The sequence below is a fragment of the Hyla sarda genome, chromosome 9 (genome assembly GCF_029499605.1).
Source record: "Hyla sarda isolate aHylSar1 chromosome 9, aHylSar1.hap1, whole genome shotgun sequence".
Taxonomy (NCBI): domain Eukaryota; kingdom Metazoa; phylum Chordata; class Amphibia; order Anura; family Hylidae; genus Hyla; species Hyla sarda.
In genome coordinates, this window is record NC_079197.1 from 93,225,577 (window position 1) to 93,244,134 (window position 18,558).

The following is an 18,558-nucleotide window of genomic DNA, read 5'->3' on the forward strand; positions in this document are numbered from 1 at the left end:
TACCTGAAGAAATATTTCACGTCTTGGAGCGCGCGTCACTTTTTTTTAATGAGAAAAATAACAAGGTTCCAGAAAAAGGTCTATGAAGTGTCGCTTTACCTCTATGAGCTTGCTTCTCATTTCAGAGAACTGAACAAACAATAAAATGCATTAAAACTTATGAGAAATGGCTTCGTTTGTGCCATAAAATCGGCTAGTCTGCCATTAAAGGGGTCTTACAGTCTTCAAATTATCCAATATTTTGGTTTATTAGACAGCCTTAGAAAATGATATTAAACTTACTTGCAATAAGTGACAAACTCCAGCATGACAGCTCAAAATAAAATGCCATCAAGTCTAAATGTTTTCAAAATGCAGACCCGAGGCAAACAGCTGTTATAGCCTGTAGGCAGCCATTAAAATACTATCACATATTGGAGATTTATATCCATGGTCACACCAAGTCTTTAAGAGCAGGAATGACTCTTTGCAGATCATTTTTTGGTTAATAGAGCGGGCCTTAAACTATCATATAGGGGCACATAGGGGGTCTAAGTGCTGTAGGGGTTGAGCTTAATTACTAAATGGGGGCACAAAGTGGGCACTTTTACTGTGTGGGACAATGGATATGTGAAGCTTGAATATAGGTTGCATTGTGCTGAACTTAGGAGCCTAACACGTTTGTCTAGCTGGCGGATTCTGTGGAGATGAATTGTGGCTGAGAGGAGTCTTTAAGATATCCCGGGCAGAAAGGAGAAGGGAAAGTAAAGCGAACAACACAAAACAAAGAAGGCATCACCTATAGTCACTAGATGTACCTGTTATCACTTATACACCCTGCAGAACCTGTGCACAGCCTGTATCTACCTCTGTATTGTCACTGCATGGAGGGAATAGTGATCTTTGTATAGTGGATTTTATACAGTAGCAGTGTGGTAGTAAAAGACATTATGTGATGATAACCTGTGGTTGTGTTTTGGCAGATTTATTGTTCCTTGTTTACTGGTATTATTGAATGTGTTCAGTAACAGTATGAAGGTAATATGTAGGGTGATAATATACCACTGACCACATCTAGTAAACCATGCCAACCTGCTGATATGGGCTAAAAAGCATGGTACACTAATGAGCATGGTACACTAATGAACATGGTACACTAATGAGCATGGTACACTAATGAGCATGGTACACTAATGAGCATAGTACACTAATGAGCATGGTACACTAATGAGCATGGTACACTAATGAGCATGGTACACTAATGAGCATGGTACACTAATGAGCATGGTACACTAATGAACATGGTACACTGATTAGCATGGTACACTAATGAACATGGTACACTGATTAGCATGGTACATTCACTAGCATGGTATGCTGACTAGCATGGTACACTGATTAGCATGGCACAGTGTTTAGCATGGTACACTGATTAGATCGGTACACTGATAAGCATGGTACACTGACTAGCATGGTTCACTGACTAGCATGGTACACTGACTAGCATGGTTCACTGACTAGCATGGCACACTGATTAGCATGGTACACTGATTAGCATGGGTCACTGACTAGCATGGTACACTGACTAGCATGGTACATTGATTAGCATGGTTCACTGACTAGCATGGTACACTGACTAGCATGGTACATTGATTAGCATGGTACACTGATTAGAATGGTATACTGACTAGCATGGTACATTGATTAGCATGGTACACTGATTAGAATGGTATACTGACTAGCATGGTACATTGATTAGCATGGTACACTGATTAGATCGGTACACTGATAAGCATAGTACACTGACTAGCATGGCACACTGATTAGCATGGTACACTGACTAGCATGGTTCACTGACTAGCATGGTACACTGACTAGCATGGTTCACTGACTAGCATGGCACACTGATTAGCATGGTACACTGACTAGCACAGTTCACTGACTAGCATGGTACACTGACTAGCATAGTACATTGATTAGCATGGTACACTGATTAGAATGGTATACTGACTAGCATGGTACACTGACTAGCATGGTACACTGACTAGCATAGTACATTAATTAGCATGGTTCACTGACTAGCATGGTACACTGACTAGCATGGTACACTGACTAGAATGGTATACTGACTAGCATGGTACACTGACTAGCATGGTACACTGACTAGCATGGAACTTTTGTTATGCCCATCCTGTGCACTTTTTTGTGTGAAATATGTTAATTTATAAATTAGGGGTTTAGGTGCTCTGGGGGTGTAACTCAACCACCCACTCCTGTAAAACCCCTACTAGTTAATATTTATCCTCTGCAGTGATTAATGGCTGCTTGTGCAAGACTACAGAGCACTGCATGGGATAAATATTTATCAGAAGACATTTATACCGATAGAGCGGGTGTGCAAAAAAGACCCATAATGATTTCTCTAAGCTGAAATGGTTTAGAATGGAAATTCCTTAAACTGTATACATTCAATGACTCAAACCTTCTAGTGTCTTTGCATCAGGTTGCTATTTTGCCTACGTAATAGCAATATCTGGCTAAAACTTACTTTCTGAGATCTGCAATAGGGCAGAAAAATAATAGAAATCGAGTTGGGGGAGGCAGTGATGTCTAAAATGTAATTTACAAGAATGGGAGTTATATCCATAGCAGGGTATAGGAAATGCCACACAAACTGTAATGAATAGTGCAACCTACTGTGAACTGTTTAAACCTTACATTTCTTCTTTAATATAGTGCAAGATATTAGATCAGCTAAACCATACTGAGGAAAAATGAACCTGAAAAAGATGATTTCTGAGAATTTTCTACATAAAGCCCAGTACTGTGAGTCCTGCCAGTTATTTCATTTGGAAGGAGTCACCAGTCACTTAATGTAGATCCAGTATATAGTCCTCCAGTCTAGTGGCTTTCTGCTATTCAATATTTCTGGAAATGCACTAAGGTTAATGAGATGCCAACTGACACGTACATTTAATCCACCATCTAGCTTTAAAAAGAAAATGTATTGAATTTTTGTTTCTTAATGGGAAAGTCTTACATGTGGGATATCGATCAAAAGCTGTGTTGCCTGCTGAGTTTCAAAAGGAGCACGTCTGAAAGCAAAGCAATGCTGACATAACCGAAAAGTATTATTAAAGACAACTAATAATCAATGGTGTGCAATAGTTTTCATTGTTTTCCTGGATAAGACTAATACAGATGAAGCAGAAGCAATAAACATACAGGAGGCCCTGGAAATGACTACAACCTCCAGGACTAAATGTCTGTCAGATTTGACATTTTAAAGGCATCAATTACAGACTGTTCTACTTATATTACTACATTTATGGAAAGCTGATTTGCCTCTATAGTTTATGGGTTTAGGGAATGGAACATGAAGTCGGATGATTATAGCTTTACAGTCATTGCTCAGGTTTTCTCAATTTCCAGTCTTCAGCTTGTAAGCCAGCCTCACCAATCCATAATAAAAGGAATAACGCAAATACAAAAGTGTCATTGTCAAACATTTCAATGTTAAATCAAACAATAAACAATGCAGAACAGTAGAAAGGAAGACAGACCTCTCAACATACTGTAAGAAACTCTTGCAAGATGTTTATTTCATCTGAAATATTACGTCACAAAAATCTTATTGGGGGATTGTACAGGGCAGAGAGTGCAAGGGGGTTTCATTGAGCGACAACAGCTGTTTCATGCCAGTGGGCATTTTCTCAGGCCTGTGGTTAAGTAATAGTCTAGATCACTGGTCTCAAACTGTGGACCTCCAGATGTTGCAATACTTCAACTCCCAGCATGCCCAGGCTGCCGTTGTTGCATGAAACAGCTGTTGCTGTGCTGTGAAATGCTCCTACACTATCTGCCCTGTACAATCTTGCAATAAGATGTTTGTTATATAATGTTCCAGATGGAATATACCTTGAAAGAAATGCTTATGGTGAGTGCTCCTTCTTTCTTTCCTTTATGTTGCATTGTTTATGGACACTGACCCTTCCTACCTGTTTCACCACTTGAAACTGTTAGGACCCATTTACACTATGCTCCTGCTCCATAATTCTGCTTGGAAAATACTGTGCAGCAGCCTCCCATTGTTCTCAATCGAATTATGTTACACTATTCACACTACAGAAATGTAGTAATCTATGTAAATGAGACGGTGCATTTCCGAGCAGTCCAAATTTGCCTGCGCCTGTTCTAGATGGAATCTCTATGTTAAATATCTCCGAAGTATGAGCCCTTAAATTACACTGCTGCTGCTTAACCTTAAAGAGGTACTCCACTGCCTCAGCTTTCAGAACATTTTGTTCTGGACGCTTGGTGGTGGTAGTCATGATGTCACGGCCTCATCCATCATGACTCAATGCAAGTCTATTGGAGAGGGCATGAAGGCTGATATGCCTCCTCCCATAGATTTTTATTAAAGGGGCGTGACATGACGCCACGAGGGGGCGTGGCCGTGATATCACAACACCCGCATCCAGGGTTCTAAATGAATGCCGGGTGCTGCACAGAGATCGCGGGGGTTCCCAGGGCAGGACCTCCCATGATCAGACATCTTATCCCCTATCCTTTGGATAGGGGATAAGATGGTTGGGGGAGGAGTACCCCTTTAAGCTTGAAGCTGTATTTGCACCTTAGTGAGGGCTGTGTCAGGAGCAGGCTTATATTTTGTTGTGAAGTCAAACAATAAACTAAATATCCTTGTCTGAATCAACAAAAAGACAGATCTGGCAAATATACCCACTGTGGAGGAAAAGTATATTCTTTGCATCCACTTTGTTTGTTTAGCTCAAAATGTCACAAAAACTCTGGAACTAAGTAAACTAAGTTCTACAAATCCCATACAGATAAATAGGACAGTTTTCCTCAGAAATGTCTGTGGCATATTTGGCACATAAAGTGAATCTGTAGAATTGTTTCACATAGTGTAACTAATCTTAAAGGTTTAGCTGAAGTGACGTATTGACCACAGGGAACCAAGAAGAGGAGCACACTGGTGACAGCAGAAACACTACAGAGGCATTGGGGGGCGGCAGGAGGTAAGTAGATGTTTATTTTTTTTTCAAAGGCAGAATGGACATGTTGTTAAAAAAACTCTATCCAGAGTACTAATTTAAAATGTTAGTGAAAAGTAATACTGTAGAGAAGCAATTCTATGAAGAATACACAAACTATAAATATATTTGCCAGATCAGTGTAGTTGAATGTATAGAAGTGCATATCACTCTGCCAGTAAATTAACATGAGCACAGTTCTTCTAAAAACAATGTAATTCAATGTGACTATAATTCTAATCTTAAAGTAAATATTATCCTAGGCAAGAATTCTTGATCGGAATGCCTAGTGGCACATAAGGGCTTAAAACTTCTTTCAAAATGAGATTGCAAAAAGCATGTCTGCCTGGCTCTGTGAGCGGAGACAAGGTCTTACTATCCCACAGGCCAGGCCTAAGGCACTTCCAAGTGCCTACAGGAAGGTCCTAGAGAAGTGGAGAGCCTTGTTTTAGTTCTGGATATTATGTTTCAGTAGAGGGAATTAGTAAAAATGAAGCTCCACTCCTTCTAGGTGCCTTGTAATGATTTTTAGCTAATGCTTTAACTGAATATATACTGTACATTTTTCTCCACCACAACTCATACAAAGTCGTCCATTATTAGATAGATTGGAAAGTATGGGTATAACAAGATGAATGGGAGAAGAATATGTGGCCACTGGCTCTTAGAACCTCCTTTTTCTTCTATTTACATTTTTTTTTTAATACTGATTTTAATATTATTGCTACTAAGACATCCAAGCCTTCATATTTATATGTTACTTCTTTCTATCCCTGTTAAAAGCAACTTCATAGCTGGTCCTGAGCTGTGGTAGCCTTAAAGGGGCCCTGTCACTGTGAAAATGCAGCATAATCTGCAGGTATCATGTTATGGAGCATGGGCAGAGCAAATTGGTATATAGTTTTAAGGGAAAATTTCTGCACATTTTTTGCTCCTTCTAGGCTAAGTAGCCAAGTGGACAGTCCCACTTTGTAATTGGTTAGGACGGCAGTGATCTATATGCACATATATACACAGATACTTAAAGGGGTACTCCCACCCTAGACATCTTATCCCCTATCCAAAGGATAGGGGATAAGATGTCTGATTGCGGGGGTCCCGCCGCTGGGGACCCCCGCAATGTTGCATGCGGCACCCACCTGTTTCTTGTCCGGAAGCGCTGGAGGGTCTGGGTTGCGACCCCATAGGCTTGCATTGAGGGGACGGGGCGTGACGCCACATGGGGGCAGAGTCCTGACGTCACAGACTTCCGTTCCCGTGGTTGCGACCCAGACCCTCCAGCGCTTCCGGACAAGAAACAGGTGGGTGTCGCATGCAACATTGCGGAGGTCCCCAGCGGCGGGACCCCCGCGATCAGACATCTTATCCCTTATCCTTTGGATAGGGGATAAGATGTCTAGGGTGGGAGTACCCCTTTAAGCTGTCAGGTCCTACTCAGTGATTGACAGCTGTCTGTATATAAGAGTGCATAGGACCGCCCACTTGACTATTTAGCCCAAAAGAGATGTACATAAATCATAAGTTATCCCGGAAATGTTAATATAAAACAATATATCAGTCTCCTCAGCTCCTCTTGCTCTATAAGTGGATGCCCGTGGAAAGTATTTTCAATGTGGTAGGTACCTTCTTAAGATTATTTACAGTATAGGTGTGTTTGGGGACTGTACCTAAAAAAATATGTGATACACAAAATAAATAAGGTCTCATGCACATGACCAGATATATTGTGGACAATCATATGATGAAAAACGGACTCTATTGTGCTCCACAAATACGTAATAATGCTGTGTACTGAGCAGTATACACTTGCATTGCTGGAAACTGTATTTTTAGGGGAAAAGTTGGTGTAATACCTGTCATACAACTGACTATTTTGCCATAGTAGGTGGCTTTAGAAGAATCCGGCTCAGCGGCGCTGATCGACAAGACAGGCGGATGGATAAAAGAGGATTTATTGACAAGAATGCAACGCGTTTCGCTGCGCATGCGCAGCGAAACGCGTAGCATTCTGGTCAATAAATCCTCTTTTATCCATTCATCTGTCTGGTCGATCAGCGCCGCTGAGCCGGATTCTTCTGAAGCCAATTATCTATTGCCGTACAGTTTCCGGAGGGCAGCAGATGACCTACCTTACATGTGATTACCACTTTTGTGTATGTGGCAACACTACTAACTAGGGTGAGCAGCTAATTTACATCCTAATCTTACCCTTAGGGTATAAACAATATTACTCTATGGAGCGCTTATCTCCTTATCTCTATTTTACCATAGTGACATTTCTGTATGCATGGTACAATCGAGATGTACGGCAGGGATAGGCATTTGTATGAAATGAATCTTGTAACCAGTAATGTGCATAACCCCTTATTAACATGGAAACGATATGGAACCTGACACCATACAAATGCTGTCCCATCCACCAGCATTGATATTTAATTTTGTGTAAAAAGATTCAGTATAACTTGTTGTTTTTTTCTATTTAAAACTGCATGTTGTGGGATGAGGAGTCCAGTGGGTGGTCTCACTGGATTGACAGCCTTCCCTGTATGAACAGGCATAAAGCTGTCAGTCACTAATTAGGACTGCCCACTGGACTTATCAGCCTGGAATAGGCAGAGATACAAAATACAGAAAGTTAGGCCATGTTCACGCAAAGGAATTTCAGAGTGGAATCCGGCGGAAAAAGTCTGCACGGAAATTCCATTGCAGCAGGCTCCTATTGATTTCAATGGCACTCTGCTGCACCGTGCACATAGAAAAATTGATGTTTCTGCCTTTGAAGTTCTGATACTGGTGAAAGACTGAACATATCAATTCTTTTGGTGGACTTGGTGGAAATGCATTTCCGTCTATGGAGCAGTCCTAGTGCCAGCAGAACATGCTATTTCTGGAATGTCCACCTGTGTTTTCTGGGCGGACATTCTACTAAATATCCACCATGTGAACATGGCCTTAGTCTGAATCTTTTTAAACAAAATGATATGTCAATCTACTCAGCTCCTGTTGCTCTATAACATGGTTCTAGCTGCTCCGCTTGCTTTACATGACAGGTTCTCTTTATGACTACTGATATGCCACATATGGAGATAACATTCTCTTGATTTTTTCCCCTTACTATATAAGAAAAATGAATAGTACTTTCGGCTTAAAATATGTTACTTTACTGTCATCAGAAACTCAGCTTCCTGACATGATACATTTTCTGTGAAGAGTATTTTCTTGCTAATAATGCATGACATATTTGTAAGAACTTCAAAGACACCTCTGTATCATGAAATGTTCAGGGAAATTTACCTTGACATGTACATAAGTTCTCTGAAATGCTTCTAAAAGATTGTTCTAATGGATTTCTTTCGCATAATATTGTTTTATTGAAAGGGGGTCAGGCATAATGCACATCAGAACATAGCACATGTACCCCTGGGGAGCAGTAAATATTATTATCCTTGTCTGGATTTATATGTTGCTGGAATTCTGAAAAGTCAACTAAATAGTAAATAGGATTATGCTTAGACATGCGACAAAACCATAAAAGTCCAAGGGATATTGCCTTAGAAAAATCAGGTTATAACGCATGAACATAGATGAAGAACAATGGTTTTCTGGTATAATAAAATAGGTTCTTTATCCCATTCTGCATATAAGATGCTCAAATCTATTGCATATATTACTGGTATATCCATTATTATCACCCTACATTTGTTTTCCATAAAGAAAAATGAATTTACTTCAATGTCATCCAGCAGATAGATAGAAGTTATTAACTTAAAGGGGTAGTCCAGTGGTGAAAAACTTATCCCCTATCCTAAGGATAGGGGATAAGTTTGAGATCACGGGGGGTCCGACCGCTGGGGCCCCCTGCGATCTCTCTGTACGGGGGCCAGGCTCTCCGGCCAGATAGTGGGTGTCGACCTCCGCATCGACATGCCCCCTCAATACATCTCTATGGCAGAGCCGGAGATTGCCGAAGGCAGCGCTTCGGCTCTGCCATAGAGTTGTATTGAGGGGGCGTGTCGGCCGTCGCTTCGTGCGGAGGTCGACACGCCCCCTTCCCGCGGGCTGTCGGGGCCCCGTACAGGAGATCGCAGGGGGCCCCAGCGGTTGGACCCCCGCAATCTCAAACTTATCCCCTATCCTTAGTATAGGGGATAAGTTGTTCACCACTGGGTAACCACTGGACTACTCCTTTAATGCTACAAATTAAGATGAAAAGGAAAGTGGAAATTATATTGTTTACCAATAAAAATGAGTTCCATTTTAACTAAAATGAAATATCTTCACCCTTAAATATCATTGATATATACTGATCCAGAGTTACATACCATGTTATAGACCAGAGCTTCATTCACATTTCTTAGGCTTTATGGCCAATGGGGGAGATTTGTCAAAACCAGTGTAAAGGAAGAGTGGTGCAGTTGCCCATAGCAACCAATCAGATTGCTTCTTTCATTTTTCACAGGCCTCATTGGTCGCTACGGGCAACTCAGCAACATTTCCTCGGGACAGTTTTTCATAAATCTCCCCCAGTATCTTTTAGAACGCCCATGCCAATATCTACTCTATACAATGTCTATACAGAGCTTTCTATGGTCATTTATATCATATATAGAGGTCCATTCACACTTTGGAAATTCCATCCAGAATTTTCAAGAGAATGATCAGGCACAATTAAATCTCCTAAAAATGGAAGAACAGCTATTGTTTTTTTTCCCAATTACAAAGACGTGTTTTTTTTTCGTTTCAAATCATATGGTAAGAATGTTATGAAAACATAGAACTACTCCCACAAAAATCAAGCCTTCATGTGGCTCTGTCAATAGAGAAAAAGAAAAAGAAAGAAAATTGGCTGCATCCTTTAGAGTAGAGGTGCCAAGAACATAATATAGATGCTGCATTTGTGCTGGTTTGTGGTGGATCTTTAACAATTGAATGACCCAAGCAATTGAAAGGTCTAATCTATGAATTTGCCAAATGGCAAACAGAAAAGACCAATTTCCCAGCCCCTGATTTTTATTTTTTTCATATGTAACGCTTATTGCATTACAGATAAGAAAGGAAAAAAATATATCTTAACAGAGAATTAAAGGGAAAACTTTTTTTTTTTTTAAATCAACTGGTGCCAGAAAGTTAAACAGATTTGTAAATTACTTCTATTAAAAAAATCTTAATCTTCCAGTACTGCTGAATACTACAGAGGAAATTATTTTCTTTTTGGAACACAGAGCTCTCTGCTGACATCACAAGCACAGTGCTCTCTACTGACATTTCTGTCCATTTTAGGAACTGTCCAGAGCAGCATATGTTTGCTATAGGGATTTTCTCCTACTTCGGACAGTTCTTAAAATGCATAGAGATGTCAGCAGCGAGCAATGTGGTCATGATGTCAGAAGAGAGCTCTGTGTTCCACAAAGAAAAATATTTCCTCTGTGGTATTCAGAAGCTAATAAGTACTGGGAGGATTACGAGTTTTTAATAGAAATAATTTACAAATTTGTTTAACTTTCTGCCACCAGTTGATTGAAAAAAACAAAAAAAAAACGTTTTCACCAGAGTACCCCTTTAAGTTACAATCCCATCTCCATGTGTGTGTGCTGTCTTGGTGACCACATAACAAAGAAGTACAGCACCTAAAAACTAGAAGATAGATAGATCGATGTCGGTAAATGGACACAATGATCACAATCCACAATTCAGAGCCCGAGTACTGGTTATGTTTGTATTAGACACTGTGTATAGATGAATTGTGGCAATGGTTACTATGTGACACAATCGTCACACACAGAACTGCAACCTTTAAACTCTATTCGATATGTAGGTATTATTCTAGCATTATAACTGCTATCTATCAGAGGTTGTAGCTGTGTAAATGAAGGTCACATGCCACTGCTAGGGAAGTCTGCCATGAAACTCTTCGTCGATACACTAGCTGCTAAGCCAAACTTGTAGATCAATTGTAGCAATTATTTTTATCTGATACAATGATCACAACACAAAACTGCAACCTATTTACTACTCAAAACTCTGCAGTCCTCTATATGTAGACTGGCTGCAACAGCAGCACTACAACTCCTAACTAGCTGGAGATATGACTGTGTAAATGAGCTTCTTTGTTGTACTGCCTATTAAATATACACTGTTACCTTTATTTAAAAAAAAGAAAATATAAAATACCCTATAGTGTTTTAATCCTTTACAGGTGTGGTGAGCCACAGGGGTGCGATGTGAGGTAGGGACAGATGGTGTTGGCCAGGGGTAGATGGTTTTAACCCCTTAGTGTTCGTGATGCCAGGGCGTGGTTTGCCTATGTAACCACCCAAAGGTTATCCCATTACTCCTAGGTTAGGCAGGGGTAAAAAATAGTCCAAGGCCAGATTAAGGTTAATAGTAGCTTTAATGAAGTTGAACAGGTCTAACAGTCTTTACAGGGAAGTAAGGTTCCCAGAGAGGTGGCCAGTAACATGAGGGACCTCGCAGTTTGCTGGGACTTGCAGTGACTTGACAGGCTCTAGCACAGCCACAATGACTATAACTGACTTGAGTTGACTGAAGATAGTGACAGCAGACAAAGATTACTTGAATTACAGATATGTGGCGGAAATTTAGGCTTGAGGCCTCCAGATGTACTGGACACTGGCTCTGAGACGTCTGGACTGGATTTGACCTCAGCAGAAAGTGAAACACAAGAGAGAGATAGTAGTACCTCCCCCTCTTATAAAGGGGGGCTGAGCAAGGAGCCCATAGGCCAACTGTGGGTCACCTGGTGCTCTCTGGGTTACAAAACATATGACTTGAACATGTGAAAATAAACTTATAATAATTTTTAGATTGCGGAGGGTCCAAGCACTGTGCTCCCCCTGCGATAGTCTGTATGGAGCCCTGGCTCTCCCACAAAGTGTCGAGTCATGAAGCTGGTTCCCCACGCCCTCTCCATGTATCTTTATGAGAGAGCTGAAAATAGCCGAACGGCTTTCCCATAGGGATATATGGAGGGGAGCGTGACGTCTCCCGCTTCGGGTGGGGTCGTGGCGCTCCACTCTGTGGGGGAGCTGGGGCTCCATACAGACGATCACAGGGGGCCACAGCGCTCAGACCCACCACAATCTAAAACCTATCCCTTATCCTGTAGATAGGGGATATGTTTTTCTGTACTTATCAGCATGGGACTTGTCCTTTAAGAAGAAACAGATGCAGACAAAGAGGCCTGTGCACAGTGCACTCTACAGTTTTTACAAGGATGGATTACATTTTTGCTGGTTTTTAACTTTTTTTCTGGTGATTTACTAAAGAGAATTTGTTCACAACAAGTGGGCTACTTGCACCTTTCTGCACATTAGGGTTATAGATGAGTCCCACTACGAGGGGGCACGGATTGGTCTATTGATATATTATCAATCACACTATATTATCTTTGTTAATTTCCAGTTTTAAAGTAATAGAAATAGGCAAAACGGATGTGTAGTCTGAATATAATGGAGTGAGGGATTCAGTTACCAACACAAGTGACAATAGAAGAAAACTTCATTAGTTGTATTTCTATAGACTGTAGTATATAGTAATAGCCACTTTATGTGAACCACAGAGTAAAACATATAATCATTTTGTCACAGCAGCATTGTGTCACTCCATCTATTGTACAATAATTGTAAAAGAATACAAACTGGTCACAAAATAAGAAGACGTTTAACATGTTATGAAGTAACGTTGCCTTGGTTATGGGGACAGAGGCAATACAATAAATCCCCTTTTACAATCCTCAGATCTGCTCTTTTTATAAGCGCTAAGTCACATTAGTGTGTGTAGCAAGTACTGTAGATAAAGCTCTAATAGAAAAGATTTATGGCTTTGCTATGATAGGACTGGGGACCAAATTTAATGCAAGGTTTGGTTAAGTGTAACCAATAAAAATAAACATTGAAAATCTATAATAAAGCTTTCACGATCATAAACATTTCCTTCTTCTATCTTCCAGTTGGTGGTTTCTGCTAAAAATATAACTGTAATCCCAGTTATTTTCTTGTGTATTAGATTAATATAAAAGATGTTTTGTGTGTACCACATGTAACAATAATTCTATCTATCTATCTATCTTTCTATCTATCTAAACAATAAGAAATTCAGCAGCACTCTGGTTTAGATGAATGATTTTAGGCTTTATTCATCAGTTCCTCACCTGGTGAATAAAGCCTAACATCATTCATCTGAACCAATGTGCTGCTTAATTTCCATTTGTTTACATGGGAGCCTTAAAGGAATACTCTGGTGGAAAACTTTTTTTTTTAATCAACTGGTGCCAGAAAGTTAAACAGATTTGTAAATTACTTCTATTAAAAAAATCTTAATCCTTCCAGTACTTATTAGCTGCTGAGTACTACAGAGGAAACTCTTTTGTTTTTGGAACACAGTGCTCTCTGCTGACATAATGAGCACAGTGCTCTCTGCTGACCTCTCTGTTCAGCATTTCCACGTGGCGATATCACATATGTTTATTTTTATTTTTATTTACACAGTTTTTTTTATGGAAAAAGGGGGGTAGTTAAAACTTTTATTAGGGAAGGGGTTGAATGATCTCTATTAACTTTTTTTTACCACTTTTCTTTGCAATGTTATAGCCCCCACAATGGTCTCATAGGAAACCATTGATTGATGATTCTGCCGCTTGACTGCTCATGCCTGGATCTCAGGCACTGAGCAGTCATTCGGCGATCGGACACAAGGAGGAAGATAAGGGGACCCTCCTCGTGTCCTAAAGCTGTTCTGGACCCGAACAGCCCACTGAGCTAGCCGGGGGTAGTTTAGTTTCCCTTTAGACACGGCGATCAACTTTGAACGATACGTCTAAAGGGTTAATAGCGCGTGACACACGCTAACAGTGCCACACGCTATTGGCTACGGGTCCTAGCCGTTGACGTGGGGCCATGGCCCAGCATTATAGAAAGGAAGCTCTTGGTTCTTGGTCCTTAACAGGTTAAAGAGTATCTGTCATCTCAAGAAAAAAATGTGAGATATTACTTAATACCTAAGCCTCATCATAAACATATGATTTTAATGTATCAAGCACCTAAATTTCTCTCAAAATATCTTCTTTCTTTTTCATCCTGTGCTCTGGAGAGGGCATGTCCTCGCTCTGCATCACTCATCTTCCTCCATAAATCTGCTGTGCTGTGCTGGGTCTTGTCATCCAATGACTGTAGACGGCTTTGTAACCCCCTCCTCTCTGTTTTCAGACAAGAATCTGACAGGAGTGAGCACGTAGGAGTGCTAGTTCTGCACCGGAGTACCCCTTGCATCAGCTTCCACCCGTATCATCCTAGTGGAGTGCGGTTCTCTTTCAAGATTTTATCTATCTATCTATCTAGACAACACAGAAGGTAGCAGCACACCGTTGGTGGAGGTAGAAGGTGGGTGCAATTCAGTAGGAGTCCTAGGTCACAGGGCCCCGAACGACACACAATGCAAAAAATACTGCAGCACTCCAGTAGAGCCTGGCTTGAAAAAGGCTGCATGCCTGCAGCTGAGATGTTGCCTATTACACCATGATGGAATAAACCACTTCTACAAGTTTTTTCACTTATCTACTCGAGTGCTGCAGTATTTTTTGCATTGTGTATCTATCTATCTATCTAAGAGAAGAAGGAATATCCTCAGCACACAGATGTCTTTGAAAAAATAGTAGTAGTTTATTCCATCAAAACAGAGTGTCCAAGAACAACGTTTCAACCAGCTCTCCTGGTCTTTTTCAAGCTCTCTGAGCTACTACAATTTTTTCACGGACATCTGTGTGCTGCGGATATTCCTTCTTCTGTTTATACATGGACTCCTGACCCAGGTCCGGTCTCTGCGTGCACAATCTTGGATTTACTACATTGAGGAGGTGCTATTTTCCTTAATCTTTATCTATCTATATATGTATATTTCCATCTTTTCATCTTTCATCATTATCTATCTATGCATTTCTCTTTTATCTTTTTAATCATCAAACCTATCTATCCTCTATCTTATCTATCTCTCTATATTCTATCTATCTATCTACCTATCTATTTATCTATCTAACTAGCTAGCTATCCTCTATCTAATCTCTCTCTCTCTCTCTCTCTCTCTCTCTCTCTCTCTTCTATTCATCTATCTATTTATGTATCCATCTATTTATCCATCTCTCTATAATTATATTAAAATAATACATCTATAATGCAGATTATGGACATTTAGGACTTGTGTTGTAATGACTCGACCTAGTTTTGCCCAAAGGGTTAAACCTTTCTAGTCTCTGGCATTGTTTGTGGTTGCTTTGGCAATGCCTTGGCCTATCCTAACTGGTGTTTTTCTGGCCAATGAGGTGTCCACACATGTCTAGCTATGGCTATTTAAGTCTGCAGTGTCCTCTCAGACAGTGCTTGTGAAAGAGATTGTACTTTGTAGCTAGCTATATCCTGCATCTGATTCTGTGACTTTGGCTCTGATATTGGTTAACCCATTGCTACTCAATTCAGTACTTTTGTTGTCCTCTTGGCTTTTTGATGCACCTTGTTGACTATCCTTTCTGTTTGTTTGTCTCCCTTTAAGTATAGTATCCTGTGCATGTTAACTAGTGATGAGCGGCAGGGGTCATATTCAAATTTGCGTTATTTCGCAAATTTATGGCCGAATATTTATCCTATGTTTGCGAAATTCGCATATTTGCTATGTTTGTTTTTTTTCCACACGAAAATTCGTAATGAAATTAGCATAGCGCACATGTGTGATTATATCTTTCATCTAAAAGAATAAGTGGGAAGGGATCAGTGTCTTCTGACTGGAAGTGCTGATATTCACAAATATTTGACTATTCGCAAATATTTGCATATATTCGCATATTCGCAAAAAAAAATAATATTGGTCATTACGAATATATATCACTATATTTCAAATATTCATGAAATTGCAAAGTGCCAATATTGGCAGTTAGAATTTGAATTTCAAATATTCGCACTCAACACTAATGTTAACCCATTAAGTCCTGGCTCTTTCTTCTTGACCTTTAACCCCTTAAGGACTCAGCCCATTTTGGCCTTAACCTGTTGGGGACCACGGGTACGGGTACATACTTGCGCCCTGGTACTTAAGGACCAAGGGTGTACCTGTACGCCCATGTGAATGTCAATCCCCTCCGCTAGCCGGACGGGGATCGGACCAGGATGCCTGCTGAAATAATTTAGCAGGCATCCCGTGCAAATGTCCTGAGACCCCCCATGTCGCAGATCACCGCAAATCGCCAATCAGTTCAGATCGGCGATTTTCTGCAACTCCAGGCTGGCCAGGTCTCTGATGACCCGATAGCCTGGAAAATAGGCATGATTGGAGCTGTCAGAGACAGCTCCGACCATCCTGGAGGATAGGATTGAGGTGGCAGGGTGGCACCTCCTCCTATCCCCTGCGATTGGCCGTCAGGACTGACCGGTGAATTGCAGGGCAGGGGCGGGGGTGAAAGTTCATTTGCCCTGCTCTGCCTGCCCCTGTATTTTGGGGCAGAGTGAGGGAAAGATGGAGGTGATGGTGCGGTGGCGATTACCTGCGATCATGGTGCGGGGCGCGGGGACCAGTGACCAGGACTGGCGGCTGACAGGAGGCGGCAAGCAAGTGGCGTCGGCGTCAGATACAGTTGTGGAGACCGCCGTAAAGTGATCTTCACTGCTGTATCTAGGAGTTTTAAACTACATGGCATGATAGGAGTTGTAGTTTTGCAACATCTGGAGGGCCACAGTTTGGAGACCACTGTCCTTCCAGATGTTGCAAAACTACAACTCTTAGCATGCCCAGACAGTCCAGGCATGCTGGGAGTTGTAGTTCTGTAACATCTGGCCCTTCAGATGTTGCAGAACTACAACTACCAGCATGCCTGGACAGTATCAGCATGCTCGGAGTTGTAGTTTTGCAACATCTGTAAGGGCATTGTTTGGAGACCACTATGCAGTGGTGTCCGAACTGTAGCCCTCCAAATGTCAATTCAAAGCATGCCGAGACGTCCCAGCATGCTGGGAGTTGTAGTTCGGCAACATCTGGCCCTTCAGATGTTGCCGAACTACAACTCTCAGCATGTCTGGGCATGCTTGGAGTTGAACTTTTGCAACATCTGGAGGGCTACAGTTTGGAGACCACTACAAAGTGGTCTCCAAACTGTTCTCCCCCAGAACAACTCCCAACATGCCTTCTGCTGTTGCAAAACTATAACTCCCTGCATGCACTGACAGACCATGCATGCTGGGAGTTGTAGTTTTGCCCCCCCCCCCGCCCCCCCCCAAGTGAATGTACAGGGTACATTCACATGGGCGGGGGTTTACAGCAAGTTTCCCGCTTCAAGTTTGAGATGCGGCAAATTTTTCGCTGCAGTGGGAAACTCACTGTTAATCCCCACCCATGTGGATGTACCCTAAAAACACTATACTACACTACACTAACCCTAAATAAAGAGTAAAACACTACATATACACATACCCTTACACTGTCACCCCCCCCCCCCCAATAAAAATAAAAAACGTCTTGTATCTCAGTTTTTCCAAAACAGAGCCTCCAGCTGCTGCAAAATAACAACTCCCAGTATTGCCGGTCAGCCATTGATTGTATAGGCATGTTGGGAGTTTTGCAACAGTTGGAGGCACCCTCTTTGGGGAAAACTGACGTACAGTATTTTTGGTGGAGGAGGCAAGTGTAATGCGTGCATCCGGGTACACTCCTATGAAAATCCCTAATTTAGGCCTCAAATGCGCATGGCGTTCTCTCACTTCAGAGCCCTGTTGTATTTCAAGGCAACAGTTTAGGGCCACACATGGGGTATTTCTGTACTTGGGAGAAATTGTGCCACAAATTTTTGGTGGCTTTTTCTCCTTTTACCTTTTATGGAAAGGTAAAGTTGGGGTCTACACCAGCATGTTAGTGTAATTTTTTTTTCTTTTTTACAATAACATGCTGGCGTTGCCCCATACTTTTCATTTAATAAGAGGTAAAAGGAAAAAAAGACCCCCAAAATGTTTAACACATTTTCTCAAGTACGGAAATATCCCATATGTGGATGTAAAATGCTCTGCGGGTGCACAACAAGGCTCAGGAGTGAGAGCGCACTATGTACATTTGAGGCCTAAATTGGTGATTTGCACGGGGTGACTGCTGGTTACAGCGGTTCTGACATAAACGCAAAAAGATAAATACCCACATGTGACCCCATTTTGGAAACTACACCCCTCACGGAACATAATAAGGGGTGTAGTGAGCCTTAACAGCCCATAGGTGACTGACAGATTTTTGGAACAGTGGTCCGTGAAAATGGACTGCACCCCTTGTTACGTTCCTTGAGGGGTTTCGTTTACCAAATAGTGTACCATGTGGGGTGTCTTTCGCTGTTCTGGCACCATGGGGGCTTCCTAAATGAGACATGCCCAATAAAAACCATTTCAGCAAAATTTGCTTTCCAAAAGCCCTCTGTCGCTCATTCCCTTCTGAGCCCTCTAGTTTACCCGTAGATCACTCTAAATCCCAATATGGGGTATTTCCTTAC

At 41.3% G+C, this 18,558-nt stretch overlaps 1 protein-coding gene across 3 annotated transcripts in view; it reads right to left on the bottom strand.

Moving 5' to 3' along the window:
• The window catches only part of TENM1 (teneurin transmembrane protein 1), an 876,412-nt gene that overhangs the window by 437,501 nt on the left and 420,353 nt on the right, over nucleotides 1-18,558 (bottom strand). The gene's annotated exons all lie outside the window — the stretch shown is intronic.